At 38.7% G+C, this 11,785-nt stretch overlaps 1 long non-coding RNA gene across 1 annotated transcript in view; it reads left to right on the top strand.

Moving 5' to 3' along the window:
* The window catches only part of LOC121919411, a 10,165-nt gene extending 816 nt beyond the window's left edge, over positions 1 to 9,349 (top strand). Inside the window, exons 2-3 of the long non-coding RNA XR_006101471.1 lie at positions 5,749 to 5,806; positions 9,102 to 9,349. This is a non-coding gene — a long non-coding RNA (uncharacterized LOC121919411). The remainder of the gene's footprint in view (positions 1 to 5,748; positions 5,807 to 9,101) is intronic.
* Positions 9,350 to 11,785: the final 2,436 nt, after the last annotated feature.

The following is an 11,785-nucleotide window of genomic DNA, read 5'->3' as shown; positions in this document are numbered from 1 at the left end:
CCCCCTCACAACAGGTTGTTTTTCCTCACAACTAGTAGTTTCCCCCTCACAACAGGTTGTTTTTCCTCACAACTAGTAGTTTCCCCCTCACAAGAGGCCCCCCTCCGATGAGAGCGTTTCTAAAGAGCGGGGTATCAGTACAATATAATAAATAAATACTATACTGTACTGTAGAGGGATCTTGTGGCCACTTTGAGACTAACTGAAAGAAACAAGTTGGCAGCATGAGCTTTCCTAGGCTTCTGTGTACTTCCTCAGCCATATGCATCTGAGGAAGTAGACTTTATTCTCCGAAAATTCATGCTGCCAACCTCTGTCCTTCAGTTAGTCTCAAAGGGGCTACAATACTGATTCTACAGATTTGTGTAATAAGGAAAGACTTTTACACAAGTCCAGGACACACTGCAGAAATAATCCATTTTGAGCCACTTTAACTGCCCTGGCTCAATGCTAGGGAATTCTGGGAATGGTAGTTTCGTGAGACATTTAGCCTTCTCTGTCAAAGAGCTCTGGTGCCATGATAAACTACAATTCCCAGGATTCCCAAGCACTGAGCCAGGGCAGTTAAAAATGTCTCAAACTGGATTACACTGGGCCCTCCCCTTATGTGGGGATCCATTCCGGATCCCTCCGCATAAGGGGAAATCAGCATATGCTGGTGCCACATTGGAAGTACAGTGGTGCCTCGGGTTACGAAAATAATTCGTTCCGCGGCCGCTTTCGTAACCCGAAAAGCCTTCGTAAGCCGAAAACCCATAGGCGCTAATGGGCTCCATTTAAAATAGCGCCGGAGTTTTTTCATAACCCGAAAAAACTTTCGTAACCCGAAACAATAAATCCCTATGGGATTTTTTCGTATCCCGAAAAATTCGTAACCTGGGTATTTCGTATCCCGAGGTACCACTGTAATGGGGCTCACACCCCATTAGTTCTTCTGGGGTGCGCAAGGGGCTCTTCTGGTGTGGCTTGCAGCGTATGCTGAAAGCCGTGTATGGCGCACCCGCGTAAAACACAGGCACACTATATTTATGTAGTGTGTTTTGGATCCTAGTCCCCTGTCATCAACAGCCCTGTTCAGGTCTTGCAAGTCTCTTCAGGGCCATGGCTTTCTTGATTTAGGAGCTTATCGCTTGGTTTATTAATTCATCTTACCTCTCCCAGTTTAAATTTCATTTCAGGCTGCTTCCTGATCTTATTAGAAGGTTTCTGCCATTGAATTTGCCGCCCGAATACAGCCCTGGTGCATCCCTGCTTCCAGGAGTGCTCTGGTGCCAATTTCTTAAGCCAGAAAACTCCCAGATCTAAAAAGAGGGCTCCTGGAAGTGGTGATGCACCTGGCCTATATTTGGGCGGCAAAGTCTTCAGCAAAAACCTTCTGATAAGATCAGAATGCAGCACAAATTGAAATTTAAACAAGGAGAGGTAAACCAAATTAATAAACCAAATGATATGCTCCTGAGTCTATCCATCGGTAATGCAGTCTTCCTCTTTCCCTACTGCCTTTTCCCTTACCAAGCATTACTGTCTTTTCCAATCATTCATGTCATCTCATGATATGAATATGATATGGTGCTTTGAAACTGATGGAAAACTCCCAGATTTTATTCCTGTTCTTTCTGATTTTATACAGGGCTAAAATAAGCCAAGCTGGGGAGTTGATGCAAAAAGTCTTGGGTTGAAGCAGAAGCTGACAGAAAATATTCTGGGATAAACAAACTGTGTATGATTCTCCGAAACAAAAGAGAACAGGAACAAAATCTGGGCTTTTCTGGACTTTTTAAGCAGTCTATGCACCCACAGTCTCAGTTTAGTCATTTTGGCTTCTAGGGAAGTTTTAGATTTGGTTTGTTTTTGGCAGTCCATGGTATACATATAATTCTTCTCCAGCACCACATATCATATGAGTTGATTCTCTTCCGATCAGCTTTCTTCACTAGCTTTCAGAATTATACACACAAATTGGAAATGTTTTGTTGTGGATAATCCTGACCTTGGTAATCAGTTACAGTATATCTTTACACTTGAGGATCTACTCTAGCTTCTTCCTAGCTGCCTTCCCAAGTCCTAGTCTTCTGCTGGTTTGTTTGTTTTTAACTACAGTCACCATTTTAGTTGATGGCTGACCTGAGGTATAGAAAATCTTTATTTCAGTGTCTTCATCATCTACTGTAAAGTTTGATAAGACTCCAAATACTGTAATTAAGTGTCCTTATATCCAATAGATCATAGTAGCCCTGTTCTACCTTTGCATTAAAAAGGTCTTGAGACTTCATTGCTGACACCCTTTGGAATACTCCAATGCCCTCAGCTTGGCTTCTGTATTGTAACATAAACTCAGATTTATTAACGGATGGTGAAATGATGGGATTTTCTGTGCTCTTCAAATAATGATTTACGAGCAGAACAGAATTTCTAATCTGTGACTGAATATGGAACAAGAAAGTGGCAGAAATTTTATCAGAATTTACATTTATTTAATTGGGATGTCCAGTTAGCATCACTACCTTAACATTATCTTGTACTACCAGAAATATCCAGCCTCACAAGGGTTAGGACGTCCTTATAATGCAACACCACTGAGCAATTTTGCTGCTATTCCTTTTTCCCCTTTCTGTTAAAATTCTTGTTTGTCTTCCTCTCAGTCTACTGTGGCGTTCTTTCATTTAGCCTTTCCCTCTGCTCACCTTCATCACATCCCCTTACAGAGCAAAAGCAGCACACGGTCTCCCCTACCCCTTCTCTCTTTGAACTCCCTGAAGAATTGGGAGGCCCCGGAGACCACCTAGGGATCCTGTGGAGAAATTATTATGCCAGATCTTGCACTAGTTTAATCTCTAGGAAAGGTTAGTAACGTATACCACCTAGTGAATAAAGTTAGTACTGAAGACTAGTGAGATTTTAACACACTAAACTAAACAATCAGTTTTCAAAAAGTATAACCCTGAGATACACAATGTGTGACCAAGGTACCAGATCCTGCCTGAACTTGGAAGTTGAGCAGGGTCAGCCACAGTTAGTACTTGGATGGAAAACTGCCAATGAGTACCAGGTGCTGTAGGCCATATTTCAGAGGAAGAAACTGGCGAAACCACCTTTGTATATTCATTGCCTCAGAAAACCCAATGAAATTCAGGAGGTTGCCATAAGTTGACAGGCAACTTGAAGACACATACACATGTATGCACACACACCTGTGTAGGATTCTTTTACTATCCAAGCCAAGTTTCAGTGTCTAGGTTTTACGTTCTTTTAGTTATGGTGGACTCAGACACACATCAAGAATGACCAGACACTTCTCACAATTCATCATTCAAAACTACTTTCCAGCACTCAAAGCACCACCAGAGGCTGAAACCCTATGTGGACAAGTTCTCAAACACAAATATAATAGACTAACTATTATTTGTCTATTATATTATTCTATTATGTTGTGTATTTGGGTTATAGCAATTTAATAGTAAAAGAAGATTGATAGAAGAGAATGAAATGTAAGAATTAATTAAATTCCTGTCTTATCCATCCTAATTAGAAAATTCATGAAAGCATCACGTCACAGAGTTGGGGGGGGTCCAAACGTTTATGTACAGTAGGTTACTGCAGAAATCCCCAGTTAAAGCACTTTTGATAGTTGGCCATCCAGCCTCTATTTAGACATCTCCAAAAAATGAGAGTATCTTCTGAGGTGATCAATTCCACTTTCAAATCAGCTCTTGCCATCTTATTTCAAAGATCATTATTTGAAAGATTATTTGAAATAATCTTTCAATAATTTGAAAGATTTAAAATGGATAAAACTTGATAAAAATGAAATCTGAGTTGATGTTCAAGTATGTACTGACGATGAACATTTGATTGCTAAAACCTATAAACAGTTGTTGAGATTTGAAACCAAAGGAAAACAGATAAATGATTGTATTGTGAAATGGGCTCAAATTATTGGTTCCCCGATTCAAAATGGAACAATGGGCAAAAGATGTGGACGCAGACTATGATTTGATTTGGTGAGCTATGACTTGAGGGAAAACCTTTATAAGATAATGTATAGATTACATTATCTATTACATCCAGGAAGATCCTTTTTACATGTACTGCTATCAAATCATGGGCAACTCAGGCTATATTTATGCATTTCATTTTTCCTGCCTGAGGCAGTAGTTTACACTTATCCCTGTTGAAATTCAATATATTTTATTTTTTAAAATTTGGCACAGTTTTCCAATCTGTTAGGTCATTTTGAATCCTGATTGTGTCCCTTGGAGTATTAGCGACTCCTGATTTCATGCCATCATCAAATTTGTATGCAATGAGATCTTGCATCTCAAGAAGTAGACTCAAGTCTATAAACACTTGTCTACTCATAGTTACTCATGGTTACTCAGGTCCTCATCCCCCCCACCCTTTTTGAAGATGGACACAACATTTACATTCCTCTAATATTGTGTGGTATCTCCTCCAAAAATTCTGAGTTATAGACAGAAGCTCTGAGGTGACAACTGCAAGTTTCTTTAATACCCTTGTTACACTTCCCCTGGGCCTGGAACTTGAATTCACTTGTTATTCATTTGTCCATCTTCAGAATTTATCTTCTGCCACTCACCATATGAATAGGAATTTTGATACACATTCTCTCTCAAAATTATTGACATGCAATTTATGTTATCCCACAGGTTCATTACTGTGGAAATAATGGATCTTTTTAACGCTACTGCTTTTCCTTCTACTTTTTTGCTTACTTTTTTACAAAAATGCTAGAAATAAAAGGACAGTTAATTAACTGGAAAGAATTTGTTTCACTGATTTTGTCTTCTAGTTAATTTTGTCAGACATTAATTCTGAACATACCGTAGATAGAAGAGGATATATGTCTGTTCATCCACTGTAGGTTGACCTATTTCACTACAATGTTTTTCCAGGATATCATGACATACTTCTCTCTATTTAAAACCATTTCTGTCTTGCTTCTTTTTCTCTCTTGCTTATATTCTTGTGGGAAAGTCGTATATACTGCAATGAAAGAAACAGTGATTGGATTAGTAAAGAGAGATAAATAAAACATTTCCCCTTTTCTAAAACATATATCTTTTAGAAAATGATGCAAGGTGGATTTCTATTTTTTTCCTCTTGCTTTTGTTTAAAAAAATCTGTTTTGATATTTCTTAATTTTACAGGAAATAGTAAAAAGCCAGAATGCCCTGCAAAGCCATTCCTGTTCACTGAGTGCAAACTGAGCAGAGACGCATCCCGTGGCATAGAGTCTGAGACCATATATCCAAGAACCTTTGCAATATACAGCCCCTTTATCCACATACATGCCATCATACCTATGGGCATTTCAGTACTTCTGTCATCAGGGACAACTCTTTAAATGATACTTTACGAAGAAATGTATCTTGTCAGCAAATCAAACTGCATAAAACATTTATTGTTTCGTTCTGTATTACAGTACTTCACGACCCTTCTAGTACTGCCTACATTATTTGGTAGTCAGAAATAAATGAATTCTTGCAAAAACCACTTTGCTTTATTTTCCTCCCCAGAGTCTATGGTTAATTCCGAGTTCAGAGCAACATATATATAGAACCATAGAGGAATGCTGTCCTTGCTTGCTACTTGAAATTTGAATTGTACTGCAACTCTTTAGATATATTTGGATCAAGATCTGATGTAAAAACTGTATTATTGCACTATTTTTATGTTTAATCTGCATACTCCAAAACCATATGAATCTTATAGTGTCATTGCCTTTAGTATTCCAGATATTTGGAAGTTCACAGAAGCCTAGAAACCCCAGCCAACATAGTCAATGGTAAGAGATACTGAGAGATAAAATCAAAAGTATCACAGCCTCCAAGTGTCATGATTTGGCAGGGACAGTCCTGATTAATTCTCCATCATCCTACTTTTTCAGCTGCTTTTAAAAAGTCCCAGTTTCTCTTCCTCTCACTTTCCTCCATTGTCCTCAGCTTCCTTCAGTTGCTGCAAACTATGTTCAAAGTACAAAAGTAGTTATCCCTGGAAAGATGTGGAGTATGCACTTTTAATAATCTGCTTCTGGAAAGTTTAGAATATTTTGAGGACTTCCTGGAATGTCTTCAGAAGTATAAAAGGGGACTGATTTTCTGTACATTATCAAACTCTTTACAGACTAATTTGCTAACTATTCTAAACTTTCCAGAAGCAGATTATTAAAAATGCATGCTGCACATCTTTCCAGGGATAATTATGTTCAGCTATTGATTCTGGCGCCTGTGTGCCAAAGCCCTCCTTTAACCGCCATAGATATACAAAATTCTTTCATCAGTGTTGACATTTTTTATCAGTAGAGCTCTTTAACCTCACATGGTGACTTTAAAAAAGAAGATTTAAATGCTATGTTAGTCAGCAATGTACAATTCAAGAATTAATCTTAGCTGCCATTTTATTAATTTATAAATATTATTTATTAACAAATTAATAAGCCTGCATATGAACACAGTTTTCTGTGTATAAATAACAGTACATTTTGAATATATATGATTGTGTTTACTTAAAAGATAATAAAGGTAATTGTATCCTATTGATGCTACTGGGTCTTGGAGAGGTATTCAGTTCTGTTGATCATGAGATGGCAGTAATCAAAGTATAGAACAGAGTACAAGATGAGATATTTTCCTGGTGATGATGGAATAAGAGATCACATTAACTTATGCCCTGGCTCCTTGTTCATGCTTTTCGATACATGGATAATTCAAGTAGATAATTTTGTCCCATAGTATGGACATCGCAAAATGAAGGACATTACAAAATAAAACTAAAAACACTCATATAAATGTATGCCTCTTAGTCATGCTCAAAGTGGAGAACATTTTGAAATTCCTCCTGGACGGAAGGTGGAAATGTAGGACGTTTCCTGGAAAAGGAGGTTGTCTGGACACCCTAACTTATCCAAGTTATAAATCAAATTGTTAGTCCCAACTAGAATGGGATCAATGGATCAGAAAGAACAAGAGTAGTCAACACTCCTATAAATTCTACTGATTTAATTGCTTTACTTTAGATGGGACTAACAAGATCTGATGGATTTAGGCAAGTCTTTTACCACACTTCTTTCCAAAATCTTGTGTGTTTGATGTAACACTTAAGCTTACAAAAGGAGCAGTTGTGTAAAGGTTACAAAGGGGTAGCTTTGTTGGTCTGTTATAGTAAAATAACAGAGACGTGTAGAACTTTTAAGGCTGCATTTACACTGCATAATTAATGCAGTTTGACACTGCTTTAACTGCCATGGCTCAATGGTATGGAATGCTACGAACTGTAATTCTGTGAGGTATTTAGCCATCTTTGTCAGAGAGCTCTCTTGCCAAAACAGACTGGAAATCCCAGCATTCCATAGGAGGGAGCCATGAGAGTGAAAGTGATGTCAAACCACATTAATTTTGCAGTGTGCTACTTTCCTAAGACAACTAGATTTATTATAGTACAAGCTTTCAAGGCCGTATATCTCATTTTCTCAAATACATGGTGTGCAATCTTGAGGCTTGAGGTAAGGGGTGTTTGTTGCAGGTGTAACTCCCAGTACCAACGCACCACCCTGAACATCCCCAACCCAATCTAAGTAGATAAACAGTGTTGGGCCTTGTTAGTTTTTGGATGGGAATAGCATGGATCTCCATGTAGGACTTGGGGGGGGGGGGAGAGATGCCTGAAACCTTGAAGAGCTGCTCCAATTCAGCATGGGTGTATGGACCAGTGGCTTGACCAAGTACAAGGGAGGAAGTTTCAGTGTTTCCAAAGATCTAGCCATACACAAAACCAACTAAGAAAGCATTATCCCAATTTACACTTTTGGTGATCTTCCTTTAAAGTTGTTTTGGGTCCACAAATGCCCAGTTTAAGCTCAGTGATACAGTGTACTGGGATACCAAAGTGATCCACTACTGATTCTTATGTACATATTGCCTCAGATATGTCAATTTATTCCTTGGATGGATTATCCTGTTAGCCCCATGAAAAAGACAGAAGTCCACTGGCAGAGGTTACCTTGTAAGGTATTGAAGCATGAGCAAATGAATTAACTTCTAATTTTGTGGGTTATATCATTAGATCTTGTAATGAGCATAATGAATATGTTTGATGAGAAGAAGAGACAGAATTTCTGAATGTATAATAAAAGCTTTTATTTCAAGGAATAGCTCAACACATTTCTGGTAGGAAATAATGTATGGCCTTCTTCAGTGGTTGTTAAAAAGTGGAGAAGGGGACAATGCACATATATTCATAATTATAAGCAAGACATACAGTGGAGAGATACAAATTTGTGCACATATGCCTCATATTAACATTCCTAAAATAAAATCTTTAAGAAATAAGTAATATGGTAAACCAAATGGAGTCTATTCTTATAAAACAGAACTCTCTGTATATTCACAAAGCAATTTGAAAATCAGCCTACAGGGAATCAGAAAATATGTTTCTTCCCAATTCAGCCATGGCCATTGCAGACTCTGCCCAGTGCAATTGGGGCCTCATTTCACTTAAGGCCCAATTAAACCATATCTGCATAATATATTTACCAAAATGCAAAGGACCTATACATATATAGCTGGTATTGTAAAGTATGGTCATGAAGCCATCACTTTTGCATGAAATTCTTTTTACAGGGGGTCTACCTTGTTTGGTTTTGATATTTTGATAGTACTTTCTCTTTATAGTCCTGGAGCCTGGTCAGTTGATGTGGTTCTGAGGTCCTAATAAGATCTGAACTTGATAAAAATAGGACACTATCCAGACATTCATTGCCTAATGAACAGTGGGGATTTCCTCTTGTCCATATCATTATGATGCTTGTACTATATTTTGCCCTTCATAGCTACTTCTATAATACAGCACCTTTTAAAATAAGCTTGGGCTTTTTGAATCAAGGAGCCTAAAATGCTCAGATGGATTTCTTGACAACAGTTAATAACATATAACAAAAAACATAGAAATTGATAAGCTGCTTAGGACAGGAACTGCATTAGGTCCTTGTGTAGTACCATGCAGTCACAGCCTGCATACAAATTGACTGGTACAAATGTGTCATTAATTTCCATACTGAATTTTTGCCTTTCCCCTCATTGTAGACTCTGAATTCTTCAGCATCTATTCAATGAACTGAACTGAAATGTTAATAAACATGGGCAATGCAGTTTGTCATAGCTTGCATTCATACATGTGTAATCATTCTGAAGAAAATAATGAATACTGAAAAGTTAAATGGTCACCTTCAATGAGCTCTGTAAGAACTGCCTACAAACAACAGCAGAATGAGTCAGATCTTTCGTAGAAGTTGTACCAGGCAAAGATAAATGGAAGAACTCGGAAAGGTCATTTTGATAACAAAGGTATCTGGAAAAATACTTTGACTAAAATTGACTGTGGCTTACTGTGGCTAGTAAAGTAAGATTAACAGCATTAACATGTATACATGTATTCAGAATTTAGTTCCATTTCATTCAGCAAGGCTCACTCCCAGGTAAGTGTGTACAGTGTTGCACTTGTTATACGCTGAGGTTTGGTTTCAAGATCCCTCGTGGATAACAAAATCCATGGATGCTCAAGTCCCATTAAATATAATGACATAGCAAAATGGTGTCCAATAATAATAATAATAAAATGGAGCCCTGGTGGCGCAGTGGTTAAATGCCTGTACTGCAGCCATTCACTCATGACCACAAGGTTGCGAGTTCAAGACCAGCAAAAGGGCCCAAGCTCGACTCAGGCTTGCATCCTTCCGAGGTCGCTAAAATGAGTACCCAGACTGTTGGGGGCAAATTAGCTTACTTGCTAATTAGCTTACTTGCTGTTCACCGCTATGATCTTTGGAATAGCGGTATATAAATAAAACAAATTATTATTAATTAATAATAATAATATAGTTTATTTGTATTCTCCTGCCTCTCCCAGGTGGATCGAGGTGGGATTACAACCAGTTAAAACATATACATCAATATAAAATACATTTTTAAAATACATCAATAAAATGGCGCAGTTAATATGACACTAAATCCGTCGACTGGTAATGCATTTGTCCAGTAGTGTAATGGTGGTATTACAACAGGTCAGGTGGATAAGCTCGCCGGAAGAGATCCATCTTAAGTGCCCTCTTGAATGTGTCCAAGGAGGTAATAAAATGGATCTCTTCTGGGAGATCATTCCATAGTTTCAGAGCAACCGTTGTAAAAGCGCTCTGGGAAATCGATGTAAGCTTAGTTGCAACATATTCTAACACGTTCTTCCCAGTTATTCTGAGAGTGTGGGACAGATTGTGTAGAGAAAGGTGTTCCCGCAAGTAACTCGGGCCCAAGTCATGTAGGGCTTTAAAGGTGATAACCAACACCTTGTATTGCGCCCAGAAGCTGATCAGGAGCCAGTGAAAAGATTTTAGAACAAGTATATAGTCAAACCTGGATGAACCGGTGATCACATTTTGAACCAATTGAAGCTTCCAAACTTGGTACAAGGGTAGCCCCATGTAGAGCACATCAAGACGAGAGATTACCAGTGCAAGTACCACTGCTTCCCGGTCCTTTTTGTCCAGGTAGGGACACAGTTGACATATTAACCGAAGTTGATACCAAGCACTCCTGGCTGTCGCATCCACTTGAGATGATAATTGTAGAGATGAGTTCAGGAGTACTCCCAGACTGCGAACTTTGTCCTTTAGGGGAAGTGTGATCCCATCCAGTACTGGTTGACAAATCTCTGTCCCCAGACTAGGGGTTCCTATTGTGAGTACCTCCGTTTTCTCTGGATTCAACTTGAATTTGTTATCCCTTATCCAGCTCATTGCTGACTCAAGGCAGGAATCCGGGGGAAAGATGCCATTTTTAATCACTGCAACAGTTGGAGACATAGAGAAATAGATTTGGGTGTCATCAGCGTACTGATAACACTGCGCCCCATGTCTCCGGATGATCTCTCCCAGCGGCTTCATGTAAATGTTAAAAAGCATGGGGGACAGAATGGCGCCTTGAGGGACACCAGATGTCAGCTCTCTTTTGGAAGAGCTGCTGTCCCACCACACCACCATCTGGAATCTGACCGAGAGATAGGGCCTGGACCACTGCAACGCAGTGCCCCCGATACCTAACTCCCTCAGGTGTTCCAGTAGGATACCATGGTCAATGGTATTGAAGGCTGCTGAGATGTCCAAGAGCACCAACAAGGTCACACTTCCCCTGTCAATACCCAGATGAAGATCATCAACTAAAGTGAGCATGGCCATCTCAACTCCTTATCCCACCCTGAAGCCAGTTTTAAATGGGTCTAGGTAAAAATGGAAAATCAAGGTTTGTTACTAAAAATTATACTTTTTTTGAACATTTTCAAACTGTTGATGCTTTAATCCATGTATAAAAAATCCGTGTATAAGACAGGCCAACTGTATATGTACACAGTTTAAATGAGGTGGGCTTATTGTGTGTGGGAAGGAGGTGTTCCTCGTGTTTCTTCTCAGATTTTAAAAATCTAAATGCATTTAAACAGTTTGTTTTTCAGTTTCTCTGAAAGAGTCATATGATATGCCAGATACTGCAGATGATATTCATTTTGCAGATATCAATATGCAGTAACAGGCTTCTTCAATGTGGGTGCAGTCTCTCCAAATATTTTGACGTACAGTGCCTATCAGCCTCAGCCAGCAGTCCATATAAGAAAATCTAGCCTAGAGGGACTGTAATATATTCAAGTGAAAACACAAAGGAAATCCACAATCATAGATTATGATACAAGAAAAAATAGAGCTGAGATGAAAGGGATGTTTCTT

The sequence above is a fragment of the Sceloporus undulatus genome, chromosome 1 (genome assembly GCF_019175285.1).
Source record: "Sceloporus undulatus isolate JIND9_A2432 ecotype Alabama chromosome 1, SceUnd_v1.1, whole genome shotgun sequence".
In the NCBI taxonomy this organism is placed as follows: Eukaryota; Metazoa; Chordata; class Lepidosauria; order Squamata; family Phrynosomatidae; genus Sceloporus; species Sceloporus undulatus.
This window is presented reverse-complemented; position numbering and strand designations above follow the sequence as displayed.